Source organism: Anguilla rostrata, chromosome 15 (genome assembly GCF_018555375.3).
Source record: "Anguilla rostrata isolate EN2019 chromosome 15, ASM1855537v3, whole genome shotgun sequence".
Classification (NCBI taxonomy): domain Eukaryota; kingdom Metazoa; phylum Chordata; class Actinopteri; order Anguilliformes; family Anguillidae; genus Anguilla; species Anguilla rostrata.
Genome location: NC_057947.1, coordinates 13,519,759 through 13,537,306, shown reverse-complemented (window position 1 = coordinate 13,537,306; position 17,548 = coordinate 13,519,759). Strand labels below are relative to the sequence as shown.

Genomic DNA, 17,548 nt, shown 5'->3' with positions numbered 1-17,548 from the left:
AGCTGTAAACAGCCCTGATGGGAAGCCGGAAAGGTGCTGTCAGCTTTGATTCGACATTGTGCTCTTGCTGTTGGCTTTTTTGTGCGCTTTAGACACGCAATCATTCCACCACAAGTTTTATTTATTTATTTATTTATTTATTTGCTTTCTAATCGCGTGTGAAATGTATGCTACCCTGCACATTCCACCTTTCGTTTTTTCGGTTAATTTCATTTTTCATCTTCGCTTTCAGAGACGCGTATCCTCCAGATCATTGTCTGACGGTATGGAACGCCCCACCCCCGGAATGCAGGTCGAACCGTGCCAGTGGAATACCTGTTTGATCTGCGCCCTGCTTCATGCCCAGAGCTCCAGCCCAATCCCCACCTGCTACCACGTTTTATGACTTAAGCCAACAGGCTACTGTGGAGGTGTAAGACTTTAAGCAAACCTCTCCCGTTAAATTTTATTGCGATGTCGTCACATTGCCATTTGTAAAAGCAGACATTTAGCGTGAAGTTGTAATTGCGAACAACGCGCGGTTTCACGTAGCCTAGTCGGTTATTACCAGGCGTAAGTCTTGTCTTCTTTGTATTGTGTTCGTTGAGCGTTTTAATCAATGCGATTCAAACCTGGGAGACTAGAGAGAAATGAATTACTGCAATGCACTTTATTTGCACAGAATCCCTAAGATGTACTCCATCTTACCGCCTTAGCCTCCACTGACAAACGCAACAATAGCTTAGGCTACTTTATATTTTATAACTAAAACGAAAATACGTTCCCAGAATATTCCTGGTAAACGCCGTAAGACTTCTAGATGCACTGTAGACTAGAGTTGTATGAAATCGGTTTTTGATTAGTATCGAACAAGTAAAACATTCTATTTCCATTTGTAATTCCAGTGAGTCACGTAACACTCCAACGCATGATGGCGACAGAGAGAAAGAAATTACACAACACGTTTTATGCAGCAACAATGGTCGAGCCGGTTGTAATAAAACCATCTTCATTTCACGAAAAAGAAAAACGCGAGTCTTTACAATAAACTGCAGGGGTACATTGCCATTGTTGTCCCGAACAAGTAGCGTTACAAAAGCAGCGTCTTTCTGAAATGTGCGTCTCCCTGAATGAACACAAGGTTACTAGTTGCTGTTTGAGGTCTGTCTTCGGTCGACTGAATTCCTTACTTGTTCAATGAATCAGCCTATGATTAAATGGAAGACACGGTCCGTCTCTTATGAGACCTCAAACAAGCAGTCTACACTGGACTGTCAATGAAATCACCTGCTGACATTTTAATGTAGGCTACTATATTTAGGCTAAGTAAACAGGCATCATCAGAAACCGGCCAAATAGGCTATTTTGAACAATCTCTTAACTGTAGCAGTGGACCCAATAATCACTATACACTAATCGCATCCGTCAATTCGCCCTGCGTTAAGACCCCTAACATACCACAATACACTCATCCCTTTAAGGTTTTAATGAAAATCTGTTGGGACCCATCTAATTAATTGATTGAGGGTTACTCGCTAATGCAATTGAAACAAAGGGGTTTATAACAACAGCAATTAGAATGAAATAGTATTAACTAAAAGGGGATTACAGTTGTTTATTTCACGTCTAATGCCCCAGGCCCACAGAAAAACAGCAATTAGGTTTATGAATTGGAGGTGGTTGGGGTCAAAAAGTGGTCAGCGGAAAACTAAATCTCCCAGTACATCCCACATCCTTAGCCCCCATAAGTCAAGAGAAAAATCAGGGGAATAGGCAATGAGTACACTGTAGCCTATCAGCACAAAGTATTTGCATCAAATCAAAATCATCCACCCCTATAAGTGGGAAAAAATCATTACAAGCTTTCCAGTTTTGCAGGAATTAAAACAAGATAGACCTATTACAAGACTGTTTACAATAGCTATCCACAACAACATAAACATGATGACTCTAAATATATTTTTTTCTTTGAAAGAGTACATTGTTACATTGTTAAATTTAAGAGAGAGAATGCTCAGGTACAATACATAGTCATGCAGCTTAATCTATTGAGGGCAGTGCACAGGTAACCCATTTTTGGATACACCGTGCTAGAATTTTAACAACAGGAAAGATTTAATTGAACCCAAAGTCCAGAGAAAGGCAGAGATTAACAATGAGGAGTACTGGTTCTGAAGGCGTTTTGGTGCCCTGAGTATCATTACTGCGGACTGTTTTGAGGGCCGCAGGTAGAATCACGCTGTTCCAGTGTGGTCAGTGTTCCAGTGTGGTCACTGTTCCAGTGTGGTCAGTGTTCCAGTGTGGTCAGTGAAACAGCCTTTTTCCCCCCTGGTGTGCATAGGGACCCAGGGGTGCTGCCAGGGGTTCTGGGCCCCATGAAATGATCTCAAATTGGGCCCTACCACCACAGGCACTTCCAGAACCTAATAAATTGACCCATTCAACACTTCAAATAACAACATTTGCAGGCGTGCAGCTCTCTTATTAGAACATCAGATTAATAACTTTTCATATATTTTTTGAGGGCCCCTGTCAATCAGGGCCCTTGGAATCGTCCTCCCCTCCCCCATCACCCCCACCCACACCCCCCCATACGGTGCCACGGTAGGGGCAGAAAGCGTTTGTGTTGGGTAGACGGGGTTAATCACTCCCATTTCTTTGAAAGGCAGTTATTTCAAAGGGGGCTCTCTTAAAGTAAATGAACTCTCCCGAAAAGCGAGGCACATCTCTATGCTTTCTTGGAACAAGAGCAGATAAAACGAACCCTTTTGTGAACATCTTAAGAGCTCGTCTGTCCTCTCGAGTTCTTTGGAGGGTGCTTTCTTGGAGACTTCAGTAATTAATTGTCTCAGTCTAAGAAATTTCCACTTCAGCTCTGCTGTAATCTCCCTGGTGCCCTCTCCGTGTTCCATGGTGTGCAGCCAAGCTTAATTGATTTTTTTAAAGTATGGAGTTAATTTCACATCCCGATATTAGTAGCATTTTAAGAGGTGGAATTAGATTAAATCAGATTCATTTTAAAGGCTTCTTTCTTTCAGCTGCATATGTGAGGTGGGGTGAGTTCTCACACTGTCAAACATACGTATGCCTTAGGAAATAATATGATTGTTTACTGTAAAGACAGACAATCAGACCAGTTTCAGTTCAGATCTCTCATGTCCGATGTGAACAGTTACGCAGCACAATAAACGAAAGATGATGGTCAATTCATGAGCACCAGTAATTATGGATTAACTGTTTGCTTTTCCACCATAATTGGGTACAAGGATTATGACATTTTGGGGCTTGCAAAAATGATTAATCGGATAATATTCTTAGCGTAGAACTGTAATTCCATTTTTTCCCCCCAAAGTTTTATCGTCTATTTGCCAAATTAACAAAGGCTTTATTCTCTGCCCCAGATTTAATCACTGAACAGTTGTCAAGAGCAGAATTTGTTAACAGACAAGACAATGCAGGTATTTATGCCAGAGATCAGCAGAGATGAGATGGGAAAGTCTCATTTCCATGTGAGGAGGGGAGAGAACAGACGGGGTTGGTGAGGTAGGGCTGTCATGGCGACCGGGGCCGCTCCACGCTGGGTACGCCTATAAGACCAGTCTTGCCTTTTCCCCCTCAGGCCTCACAGGAGCAGGCTGTGAACACATTATACACAGGCCAACTGTGTGTGTGTGTGTGTGTGTGTGTGTGTGTGTGTGTGTGCATGTGTGCGTGGGTGTGTGTGCATGTGTGTGTGTGTGTGTGTGTGTATGTGTGCGTGTGCACGTGTGTGTGTGTGTGTAATGGGAAAGGGGTCATCTCCTACGGACTTGTTAGATGTCTGATTTTGGCTTAATTAAAGTAAATAAATAATCAACATGTGTGTCTGTGACTTTAGTATGAAGACCACAACACCGTGACCAGTGTTACAAAGCCAGACTACACAGAACCTCCCATAATTCTCTGGATGTTTCCCAGCATGTTCTTGCCCCAAATTCCCTAGATGGGTTAAAGGTAAGGATCAAACAAATCTTTCACATACCAGGTACATGAAAAATGGGCACAGAAGTGATAGAATTCATAGATGAATGCTTTATCTAATTACGATGCGGAAAACTAGGAATAAATTAATATGCACAGCTGACATTGATATGAAACAACAGTTTCTATTGAAAGTCTCTCCAGACAAGCAACAGAAACACTGTCTAGACAAATGATAAAGAGATGGGTTTTGGATGTTAAAACTCACACTCGGCTGTTCAAAGAAATAATGACTTTTTTTTGCTTTGCAGGCCTTCTCTCCGTGAGCCATGTTACACAATGACTAGAAAAATCTGGAACCATAAAATTGAAATGAACCTCCTCTCACAAATACAATGAATATTTAATTTCAGCTGAAAAATAAGGTTCTTCCTGTGTGCCGTGTCCTTGGCTACATGTGCCGTCCTTTCAAACGCCTGTGCAAAAAAGGACAAAAGTTATCACCATAAAGACTGATTCTATTATTTTCTACAACAGGGAAATTGTGTACTGCCTTACTGCAATCCATCATTTATAAACAGATATCTTTCTGTGCTCCTGCTAGTAGCACTTGCTGTGCCTTATGAATGCATTCAGCAACTCAGAGGTTGTAGAGCAGTGGGACTTCTGTTTTAAGTCGTTTGCGCTGAAGAAATTGCGGTTTAATATTTCAACCTGCTTTCTACAATTCCTAACACCTGAGAGGATCCTACTTTTTTTCCAAGAGGCACCTTTCAACCCCTACCCACAATGCAAAGAGGCCCGGCTGTCCTGCAGTCAGTGGGCTTGCAGTGGAAATCACATAATCAATGTGACGGACATAGGAGAGATGAGGAAGGATATTGATTGACCACCCTTGGCCGCGCATTCTTTTCCTTTTTTTCCTCCCTTCTAAAACCGTAAGAAAAATCTCCTTCCCTTCCAGCGCTGGCTGGTTCTCTCATTAGCACACTCCTGCTTTGGTGTATTTGTACAGAAAGACCATGGTTTCCCCCCTCTAGTGTTTTCCTTGTAAGTCTTCTGCTCTGATCCAAAAGGCTCAGGCAGAGGCTACACTGCAAGCACTTCACAAAAGCTGTCCAAGCTATTTTTGGGGCAGAGTAAATATTACACTTCTTATTTTAAATCTGCTCAGATTTCCAGCACAAAGGAAGGAGCCTGCCTGCTTAGCGCTCACTAATATAGTTTCCTGCGGGTAACGTGCTTTTTTCCAAGAGCTTTCCCCTGGACGGCCGCACATGGAGCCCGGCAGAGAGTGCTTTATTCCTCCTGAATTTCCTGCAGCGTAGCTCTGAGACTGTGCGGATGTGATTAGAGATGATGGCCGTGGGGTCGGAATGGGTTTTAGTTACAGAGGGTGTAGGTGGGGTGTGGTTAGAGATGTTGTGTGTGTGCGATCAGAGATGGCATCAGCTGTAATTAGAGATGAGTGTGATATGAGGACACAGGTGTGGCTGTATATGTGGACATGGTGTGTGGCTGCAGTTAGAGATGGTGTGGGTGTGGTTAAACAGTGTGGGGCCGTGTGCGGGGTATGATTAAAAATGGTGTTGTGGTCAGAGGAGTTTGGAGCAGGTATTATAGCAGATTGGTGCTAGTTTGGAAACGGATCTGACTTGCATACTGATTTGGGGGGGGTTCTGTCAGACCTCATAACTTCCTTTGCTTCCTGTTTATTTCCTGCAGCTCCATGAATTACACCCGCTTGCGCCACCCCCACCACCCCCCCCTCCCCTCCCCTCCTCAGGCCCAACACCTCCAGCCACACGCCGCCTCTCACCGCACATCATATCCTCAGGCTTCTCCCTTCCTGCTTCCTTCCACTACAAGAAAATCTCTGCCTTGTTGTCAAAGATCATTTCTCTACAAGCTGAGCTGGAGAAGTAGAACTTTTTCATCTTTTATTTATTTATTTCTGTTGTCTTTTTTACTCTCCCAGTCATCACAAAGACAGAAAGGCTGCTTGGCTTTCACTGCCACAATTATTGTATGTTCCGGGGATTGTTCTTTGTGGTTAATTGGACAGTTTTTGTACGTTTAGATGGCTGAAGATTCTGCTTCCTCAGTCACATGTTGTGACTAGCCCTGCTATGTTATGAAATGTGTGGTTTGAACATTCCAACTTATTTAATTCACTGATTGGCTAAAGAGTTTCCAAGGCCCAAATTGGCAGCCAATTGAAAGAAAATCTTCTTTCGGGCACTGTGGCCCTTCAGGACCAGAGTTAAACCTGCAGACACTTTGGCCCTCCAGGACCAACATTAAACTTGCAGACACTGTGGCCCTTAAGAACTGCAGTTAAACTTGTATATGCTGTGGCAGAGTTAAACCTGCATTCATTATGGCCAGCCAGAACCAGAGATAAACATGTAGACACTACAGGTCTACAGGACTGGAGTTAAACCTGCAGTTACTGTGGCTCTCTAAGGACCAGAGCTAAACCCACATACCCTGTGCCCCTCCAGGAGTGCAATTTGAGATTTCCGTCTCACAGCAATTGACTCCCAAAAACAAAGAGTAGGAAGGAATGCTATTTCTCCCCATCTTTCTGCCAACACTTTTCAATTTATCCAGTGAAAATGGGCCGACACACTCAGATATCCCACCTCTCCTTGACCAAGAGGGGATCTCATCTGAGAATCTGGCACTGACAACCAAACCCCCACCTCAATCCCCTATCCAAACGCACCGGACCGTGAGGGCTTCAGACGCACTCTGTTGCATGACAAGTTTTCAAACGCGCCTCAAGTTGGGGGAGGGGGGTGGGGGCTTGTGAATTTTCATCCAAAGCAAATTCCAAAGGGCTAGGTCTGTCCTGCTCTCAAAACCCTGAGCTCACCCTCAATCCCTACAATCCTCCAAAACACTGTTATACTGGGGTCAGATAACCCCCACCTCTGTCAGTAAGGGGTCTATATGAATGCAAACTGGTTCTCTCTCCCCTCTCTCTATCTCTATTTGCAATCCCTCTCATTCCCTTTTCTGTCTTTATTTTGCTCTCTCTCTCTGTATTCTGAAGGGTTGCAGTTTGCTTTGTCTGAGCTGGACATGCCTTGAATTTGGATAAAGATATGATTAGGGGTGGGAGAACAGGGGCGCAGAGCGCAGAAGTTCAAAATAGGCCGTCGGGGGTGGGTGGTGTGGGTAGCGAGAACAGAAAGTACATTAAAAGCGAGACAGCAATTAACACCGTTCAGCTGTGCAGTACAGTACACAGAAACAGCCTGGGCCCAGATGCCCCACTCCCACTGGCTCCAGAAACAGGCTCTCCATCAACATATGGCCAGGGGTAAGGGTCAGACAGATAAAATGTTGCAGCGCTCTGACAATGGTTAACTACACGTGAATAAAATTCTAACACATCGCAACACAGTAACGAATAAATGTCGAGGGGCGGGAGAGAGGGGGTGGGGCAGGGGAGGGGGGCGGAGCTCCAGGGACAATATGATGGAAATGTGCTGGATGGCCCCGCCCCTTCCCTTCCAGTTCATTACTGTCATTGTGCAGAGGGGAGAAAAGGGCCTTTTCTTGTGTTGTCTACTCGCAATCTGTGCCCCTCTCTCTGCCAGGTTTCTAATGACTTTCCAATGATGATTTAGGAGCACACTGCTTTCTTCCTCTCTCTCAGTTATGACATTTTTGTTGGTTTTGTGTGTGTCCAGCTTCTTGAGAATGCAGCTGCTTTCAATGCCCTACATCTTTGCATTCTGCCCAACAGAACAGACCGGACACCCCTCCCCACCCCGCCCCCTCCAAAAATCCCAGGTCCCAGGTCCCATCACCCTGGCCAAAGACATGTGCTTAACTTAACACTTTAACACCCCTGCTTGAGATTCATGAGTAATCTGTCCCCAGTGATCGTGGGAGAACCCTCTTGATCTAATATGCCAGCTGTCATTTTATATGGACTATGTAGCGTTTACCCAGTACCATTCAAAGATTTCTTTACACTCGCCAGTTTCGCCTCATCTGCTGTTATAATTTGCTGTGATCTAGGCTTTATGTACCACTAGGCACTCATCTTAGTCTTAATCCTCAACAATTGTGATGACATATCACATATATTATGTCTGTTACTATGACATCATTATCAGAGGGTTAATATGATCACATCTCAGTCAGGACACTTCTGTACCGTAGTGTGGATTTGTTCAATATCAACATATAACTGCAAAAACACAATTTCCTACAATCTCACCATTCGTACTCTCATTGGAAGGGAATGACAAACAGGCCCCATCTCCCCACCACCCATGAGTGTGCTTAAATGTGTATGACAGACCAGCAGATTTAGTGCCACATTTGCCACTCCATCACATGCTACGTTAGTGTCCTCAGGGTGCACGCTTTTTCAGCAAGGCTGGGAGCGTCATCCTGCTTAGCTTCACCACACCTACAGAATTACACCTGCACACACAACAAATACTTACTCTCTCTCCCTCTCACATTCTCATACTAACTCTCTTTTTTCATTATCTATGGCTCAGCTTCATTCTTCTTCTCCGTTTCGCTCTCTCCCCCTCTCTGTCCCTTAACTTTTCTCTCATTACACTCTCTCCCTCCCACTCCCCCTCCTCTCTAGCATGTTTACTCATTCATTCATTAATTATCCTTTAAGTGCGCCTCAGTCAGACATGCACCATAAAGTAAAAGAACAGGTCTCCCCACAGCACCCAGATACGCTGGAATAAATAAATGAAGTATAACACAGCGCTGCGCCTCCATTCATTCCACCACTCAGTCAGAGAGTCCCTGGGGGGGTGGATGTTAGCCGCGGCGTTCCAGGACCCTCTCTTGGGCTAAAGCTTTTAGCAGGTAAACGTGGGCACTTATGCATACCCAATGCTTTGTTTATCTGCCCCCACTCCAGAGCGCTTTGCACATTTTGCCTTCGCTAAATAACCGAATTTAAATTTTACACAAGCGTGTTGCACGCTCCGAGAATGATGTCAGAGTCCATTTGCTTTCTCCCAGCCATTTATGGCGTTTCATTGTTCAGGTGTTTTTCTTCTACCACCAGGGGAGGCCTAACATCAATACTTAGGTATACTCAAAGAGGCATAAAAAATTAAGGAGCACCACTTGTACCACTTAAGCATTATAAAAGCTTTATTCCAAAATGCTGTTTATCCGTGCCTAATTGGGCCTGTTTTCTCTCCAGGGTAGAGGAAGCTGACGGAGGACTGAGCATAAAAGAAATTCACCGTTTTTATGTAGCCACGCACGAGGGGCTGTTTTTCTGCCTCTCCAAGAGTTTTGTTTTCGGCCATTTGCTATTATTTTTTTTATTTTGTTTGTTTGGGTTTGTTTTGATTCATGCTGAAATTTTAAGCGAATGAGCTGTTGCCAGTCAATTTATACAGAAATAGACTTGTAATGCTGTCAGAGAAGACTGAAATCTATTTTTCACTAATCCACTATTTTTTTATCTGATCAAAAAATCAGCCTTTGAAGAAAAAAAGAGGGCTGAATTCAAATGTTGAATAGCACATTTGTTCATGCATTTCTGAGAGAATTTCTAAAACGGAGCTTATGGTGAAGAAATTGTCTCCTGTAGTTCAAAGGCTTTGGAGAGAGAAAAAAGAGCAGGATTGATGTTTGTGCGGCAGAAACCCTGAACAGAACTGGCCAAGGGTCTAATCAGACACCCCACCCCCATACCTCCTTTTCTCCCTCGCTCTCACTCTCACACACACTCTGTCTCACACACACACACCTCTACACACACACACTCACACAAGTGGACACACGCGCAAACACACGCACACTCTCTCTCTCTCACACACACAAACAAATGCAGACACACACCTCTACATACACACACGTGAAAACACGCATACACTCACGTACACACAGACGCACACATACATACACACGCAAACACAGACACACACTCTTTCACACACACACACATGGAAACACAGACACACACTCTCTCTCTTTCACATACACACACACAAATGCACACACACACATCTCTACATACACACACATGAACACACGCATACACTCACGTACACACAGACGCAAACACACATGCACACACACACCTCTTCACAGTCACAAGGTTTTCTCTCAGTATTCAGACCTGATGAATGAGCCTCTCTCCCAGTCCTTTGCCCTGAAAAGCCCATTCATCCGGGGCAAATATGGGGAGAAACTTTAGGGCTCCAGCTTTCTTCTGGGCTGGAGTGCTCTCCCAGCTCTCTTCTGTCAGCTTTCTATATCCCCCCACCCCCTTCCCAATCCCCTTCCTCTTTGTGTGCTCTCCTCCCCCCTCCCTCACGTGCCCAAACCCATACTGAATAAAGAGGAAAAGAAAGGCCTGCTTCCCCTTTCCCGCTCAAAGTGAGAAGGGAACTGGGGCTCAGGGTCTGACTGACAGCCCACTGCAGAAGGAGAACTGGCCAGACCTGGGTCAGTCACTTTATGAGAAATACTTCAATAAACAGTCATCAGTTACCCCGTAGACACCAGGAAAATTCCAGCAGATTTCCAAAATCATTTCTCAGGGGATCTGTCTGAGCATTTTTCAAATGTAACAAGCATGAAAAAGAGTCAGAATAATTCTGACCCATATTTGAACACAGGTCTGGCCCTGATATTGAGTTAGTTCTTTTTTTTCCAAACTAACTGGAATAAGAAGCACAGATGGGCCTGCGTGTGACCCAGCAGGAGCGCATGTAGCCGCCCGCTCTGGGGAAACCCAACGGCAGTGCGACAGGGTTTTCAAACAGGCTGGGCACGGCAGCTCATTTCCATTCACAACTATCAGTGACGTCTCCCATTAACATCAAACAGGGAAATACATCCTTCACATAGTCCAGCTCGTAAACACCATAGGACTAAAAGTATATGGACTACATGACTAAAAGTAGCTGTTTTTCATGGTTTGGGCTTGGCCCCTTAGTTCCAGTGAAGGCAAACCTTAATGCTGCAGCAAACAAGACGATTCTGAGGGGGAAGTTTGGGGAAGGCCCTTTCCTTTTTCAGCAGGACAATGAGCCGGGGACACAGCAAGGTCTATATAAAAATGGTTTTGTCAAGAACAGTGTGGAAGAACTTGACTGGCCTGCACAGAGCCCTGACTTTAACCCTATCCAACACCTTTGGGATCAATTGGAAAGCCAACTGCGACATGCCCAATCAGTGCCTGACCTCACTAATGCTCTTCTGGCTGAATGGAAGCAAATCCTTTCAGCAATGCCCCAACATCGAGTATAAAGCCTTCCCAGAAGAGTGGAGGCTGTTATAGCAGAAAAGGGCACACCATCTCCACATTAATGCCCATAATTTTGGACGAGATGTTGGATGTCGTGTCCACATACTTTTGGCCATGTAGTGTGTATTATATAAAACATGGCTATTTGGAATGGTAATGAAATTGTGTCTGCACATTCTTGCTGACACCTCTATAATCAGGCACAGACTAATGCCTTTGTAAATTGAATGCAGATGAAGTACCACATCTTCACACCTACTCTGTATCAAAAATATAAAACTCAGTGAGTACCAACCATTGCATAAATGCAGAAAAACGTTGTTGTTTCAAAGCTTTTCCCCTTGCATTAATTTATTATGAATTTGCCACTACCATTTCAAAGTAAAATGGGACAGATAGTCTGTGATATTAACTGTAGCTGTTGAACATATGTGGTTTGACGGGGCGGGTATGAGAGATCGGCGCTCTTTGCCATTAAGTATTGATGTAAAATGTGTGCATTCAGCTGAAGGCAGGTTGCTGGCCTAGAAATCTGCATGGCACTAAACCTGGTCTGCATTTAAATATTAATGTTAATGCGCAAAGGTATTCAGATCTGTGTCAGCAAGAAAAGTGATGAATTCACAGCAACCATCAAATCCGAGTATAAGAAAGGCCACTGAAGCGCCGCCACACAGCATCTCCACTAACAGGATGCATGATGGACTCATCATTGACAGCACAGAAAAACATCTGGAGGAACATGAGAAAGTGGAAGAATAATTATATTGACCATCCAGCTACCATGCAAGCAAGCAATTATCAGGCTGCCAGTGGTCAATTTGCCATGGTTTTGGCACTACAGATGTTTCCATAGAACCATTCACCAACTATTTTACATTCTTTTTATGGCGGATCTTCACCTTGTCACAATTGTTTGCTGGCAGAAAACTGGAGTGTCACCCTGTGATATTCTGGCTGACTAACGGCAGTCTGTTGTGGGCCACTGTATGTCACTGAGTCAAGTTTGGTGTTACAGGATCTGTGTCCCGGACCCCACTGCAAACCCTGCCAAATTATACCATGCTTTATCAGGTCAGTCTCTCAATCTTATCCACCTGTGTCTTTTGCAGTGACCCTTGGGAGTAAATCGATCGACCTTTCCCAATATGTTTGCTCGCTATAGCAATGTCACATACCTGAGTCTTTCCAAAAATGGAAAAAATGCCTCATCCAGAGCCGACTAAACAAGCAGTGGAAATGGCAGATTAATGCATCCCTCAGTTGAAATGAAGTTTGAAAAAGTCAAACAGAATCAGGGCCTGAGCTTACTTGGAGGCAGAAATCCAGTATGTTCCACAGGATGGAGGGAGAAGCTGTGACTTATTCAAGTCAAACATCTGCCCCCAAATTTTACTAAATGAAGACGATTATTTTTGGTAATTTTTTTTTTTATAACAGTAAGAGGAACAGAACTAGAATATCTTATAAAACCACAAAATTCATGGCATCCTTCTTGTTTACTTGTATTGATATGCAAATGCTTGCTTCTTGCTATCTGACAAGAATCAATATGCCTCAGAGATGGGCTTGTTTCCAGAGCTTATCAGGGACGGTTCTGCATCATTCTTATTTGGAGGACGGCGTAGCGTAGACTCTCAATTAGACTGAGGAATGCACCGTAGCTCTCATTGAGCCGATAGCAAAAATAGCGCCTGCCGCCTCAAAATCATCCACATGCCTCTCTGCTACACACCCAACAGGTGTTCTGTCACAGAAATGAACAAAGAATCGCAGGCAGCTGCCGGAACCTGCTGGCTTCTCCCTCAGAGGAAAAACAGAGCAAGGGAACGCTAATAATCTCAGACTCCCACTCACCCGATCCACTGGAGATGGCAACTTTCTGTTGAATGCAGTGCTGGGCAGCCATTTTCTGACCCCTTGTCCAGGGACCATGCTGAGCTGAGCGATGCTAGACTGTTGCTGGACAAACTTGTTGACATGGCTCTCTGGGGTAGCTGCTGTTTTTCTACTTCTGAAAAACAACTTGTAATTCATTTTTCTTCTATTCTTCACAAATTTGGTCTGTACATCCAGAGCTGTATGCCCTGTCGCATCACTGCAACATTCTCAGCCAATCAGAGGTGCACAAGTGTGCTCTGATGCATGCATGATTCTTTCTGCTCTGCCATTCGCCAGCTGAGCTACACAGCTGCTGCACTGGAAAGCTGCAATTTACATAGTTGCTACCTAAATCAGACCAAATCGACCAAATCAGTGGATATTACAGAATTACATTTATATTTACATTTAGGCACTAACCAGACACTCTTACTAGAGCAACTTACAAGCGCTGGTACATATAACAGAAGAACAGTACTAGATGGCATAGACCCTAGTCAGAAATGGCACCAATGTGAACAAAAGATGAAAAAACACAGACCAAAAACTTCCCCTGACTCCTCTCTCTCAAAGTTCTGGAAAGGGAAATTACATTTTTGCGTGATTAGTTTCTAGCAATCTGTTTGGCTCTACCAAGTTTTAGCCAGTATTACATTAAAGTTCAATGGTTGAGTTGGCTTAAATCACATCCTCCAAATGGAGCTCCACCTACACAAAATCATGACTTGTCAAAACAAGACCTTGGGTTTATTAGCAATGCATAGCCGTGGAATTTAGCCAAACTTGCATCAGAATGCCAACCTGTTCAGGCTCACAGTACCATAAGGTTGTAAGCCTGACAACTGAGGCTATGTATACTCCCGGCCAAAGGCTTTGGTGTTGGATGGCATGATTCCATCATACTGTTTGCAATCTCCTCCAATGGCTACTTGTAAGCATGCCAGGACCAGATAGGTTGTGGTGCCAATGTTTGGTTTGCACTTGGCTATAAAGAAAACATGGGCAGGCCTATGCCCAAAGTCGTAGGCCTGATTCCACCACAATGGTGGAAAAAGCAATTAAGTGCTAAATTCAGCACAGCTTGCTGGGTGCAGATTCACACAGCTGCATTCATCAGGAGGAAATGTCAGAATTACAAATAAACACTGCACTATTGTGAATACAGGGCAGTACTGTACTTTTCTTCTGAAAATGTCACTGCCTGGTTGCTTGAAGCCCTGGGATGACAAATTCATGTGTCCATGTATTAAAACTTGGGATGAAAAAGTGAGGCATCCTGACCCCTAAATGGGGGGAGCTGCAATGGTCTGTTCAATGACTCACTGATTTGAACCAGACAGAAGACTTTTGCTGCGGACAGCAAAGTCTTTTGATTTGTTCACAGCAATGATGGAACTTAGAAGCACCACCCCATAACAGCATCAGTAAAGCTGTATAGCCAATGAAAACACTATACTGGAAACCAGTACACAATGGCAACAGTAAACCATCACTTGGTTCTGTATTGCAACTTCTTTGAGGAGAGATTAGAGGTGGAGAAAGCAAAAGAAATATTCAATAGAATACTTCACTAGATAGATTTAGGCTTCAAGCAACTGTCACCAAAAGCAAAAAAAAAAAAAACTGTTTGCCTAAAGTTATGCTGTCTGTTTTTTTTATTTTTTATTTTTAAGTTTGGATTCTACCTGAGGTAGACACATTATTACTATGAAATATGAATACTCTCTGTAGAACCAAGAGTGCTATCAGGGGTACAGCTTTTCCATATACAAGATGACTGGACTTTTTTTAATAAAGCAGCTGCAGACATCAGTCTAGCCTTTAAAATTTAGTTAAAAAACATGCAGAGATACAGGCTAGCCTGAAACTACCAAATAGGCCTACGAAGAAATGGCGTCAAATGCGAAGCCGGCTATCACAGTACACTGGAAAGCTCATGGGCATTTTCCTAAATTATATATTTCATGTATTTTTAACATAAAGAGCAATATTTCTTCACTTAGGGGTATACTAATAATGTCTTCTAAGATACAGACTCTTTTAAATCGCAAACCAGCCTTTCCTAATTAAAATCTGACAGGCGTTGAGAATATCATTTTCGGGTAATTTATATTCTTTCTGCAAACATAAAGTAGGCCACTCTTTGTGGTCAAGTAATATGGACTTCATTTCTTCAACAATGTCTTAGTCGAAGGCAAAACAGTTTGCTACTCAACATAAAGCAAAAAAATAAAATCAGAATGAATTAAATGCATAAATAAGCGACATGGTCGGCCTTCTGTTCAGAGTGTAAAAATGTCAAATTATTTATGTTTGACGAATAAACACTGTTACTATGTGCCCGGCTCTGAAAAATAAATAATGCTCTCATGTTTGATGAACAGATTGCACTTTTGTGGCTGTGAGCACGTAGGTGGCAAATTTACTCCGCATGAGGTATTACCGCGATGTCTTTCAGGGTCAATTTGCATAATCTTCTGCCTCTTTGTAAAATGCGCCATCCTTTTAACAACCCACTCCTCGCTAACTCGCGTGCCTTGGATGCCATATTTCCCTTAGCAGAAGAATGCGCGCAATTATCACATCTTTAACCCCTGTAGCGAGGAGCACCAAATGATGACGGTGTTTACTTGTCCCATCTGTTATATTTCAGAGAAGCAATAGCTTAATTTGCAGGGATTTTTTTTCTGTCTCTAGCTCATTTGATACTTTTATGAGTAATGCCACACTGTGAACTTTGTAGATACTTTCTTTATTTTATGTTCTTTCCAACATTTTAATTATGTCTGACTGGAATTTCGAGCTAAAGAAATATGCGAGCCCATTTCCGACATTAAACCAATAAATGTCTCTTTCTACTTACCCAATGCACACTGCTATTGTTGTTTACTCTTATCCGGGTATCAAGGTGAATTACACGACCTCGGAAAATTCCACCGAGGTTTAATAAATAGAGTGTGGGGAGATGGTACTCTGTGTTTTAGACTGAAAGTAACATTAAATTGTCACGCAGTTCATTTGCTCGTTGAATACAGGGACGAAGGTCTGCAATAGCCAATAATTCAATTAATATTCTATTCAGCGCTAAACGGTGCTTAATCACAGGGGACAATCTAGCTGTAAATGTTTTGTTTGTAGCCTTTCAAACTAAATGCTTTCCTAAACAGTGTTCTATACATTTCATCTCCTTATTTCTGACGGCATAAATAACTTTCAGCGCCAGAGTTGCTAATGAGTTTTCGAGTCACTTTCTTAGTCACATGCACCGGCTACGGGTGATTTAGGAACAATGAACCCCGTGCTGTGTCCACCTACTATCCAGCCTCTGGCACTGCGAACACACCATGATACCCTTTGTATAAAACAAACTAGAGTCATATATAACTGTGTCTTTATCGATTTAGTCTTGGCTCATTATCAACCTAAATTTTCACCTGTCTCTTGTAGCGAACTTTAATTCCACCCCGCAGGCTTGCATCTGCCCTAGGAGTAGTCGAAGCTAAAATGTAAAAGTTCCAGCTCAATTAAAGTTTAGGCTGAGCAGCATCTTGGTCAAGCTACCACTGATGGAAATGCAACCTGCTTTTCTTATGAAGGGGTTAATTTGATCTGATATCTGTTTCTGCGGGCTTGAATGCTCAAGTGTTTTGGGACAAACCGTAGGCTACCCTCTTAACTATCAAAATTGCCAAATGTTATGTTGTGTTCCGTTAAATGCCTCAGTGTAACGCGACACATTTCACATTAAAACGTATTGATATAGGCTACTTGGATGATGTGCACGGGACACACATTTTCTGTCTATTTCAATGTCACCTTCATGAGCCGTTTCGAATAAAATAAGTTGTGGAATAGTTCAACCGTGCGGTATGAAGTTGATGTGAAAGGACATCATATATCACTGTCCACTTTGCTGCATAATGTGGCCTTATTCTTTAAGTGTTTAAGCCTCCCATTATAATAACACCGCGTGCGGCCTTTCATCTCAGTTCACAATTACTGACAATTTAAGTGGCAAAGAGTGACACGACGCCATAAGCGGCGGCAATAAAAAGAGGTTAATTGTCCTCCCTTTTGACAATTCGGTTACGGCATATTACTGATTTCCTGCTCCCTCTTCAAATGGATTCAAACATCTGCAGGAGGTTATGAGATGTTTAACGTGTGCGCGAGATGTGAAGCCATCTGCCATAAAATGGCCTTTCTCCGTACAGTCTATTCTTTGATTACATTTCCATTATTTAGCTAGCAGTCATTTCTATGGAGACCGAGCCCAATTCGTTATCCCAGTAAATAAGATATTAGCTATCCAGTTTTGCATTATAAATATATTTTGTTTTAAGACGTTTGTGTTGCAGGTTCTATAGTTATTATGGTTGTATATAGCTTATTGGTTTTTTGTCGTATTTTAAATTGTGTTATGGTTCACATTAGAAAAAGTTCACTCATACAGAGCAGTTGCTTTAT

The 17,548-nt window shown here is 43.1% G+C and overlaps 1 protein-coding gene across 2 annotated transcripts in view; it reads right to left on the bottom strand.

Annotated features, from left to right (window-relative positions):
* The window catches only part of LOC135240937 (protocadherin-8-like), a 48,892-nt gene that overhangs the window by 12,581 nt on the left and 18,763 nt on the right, over positions 1 to 17,548 (bottom strand). The window lies entirely within an intron of this gene.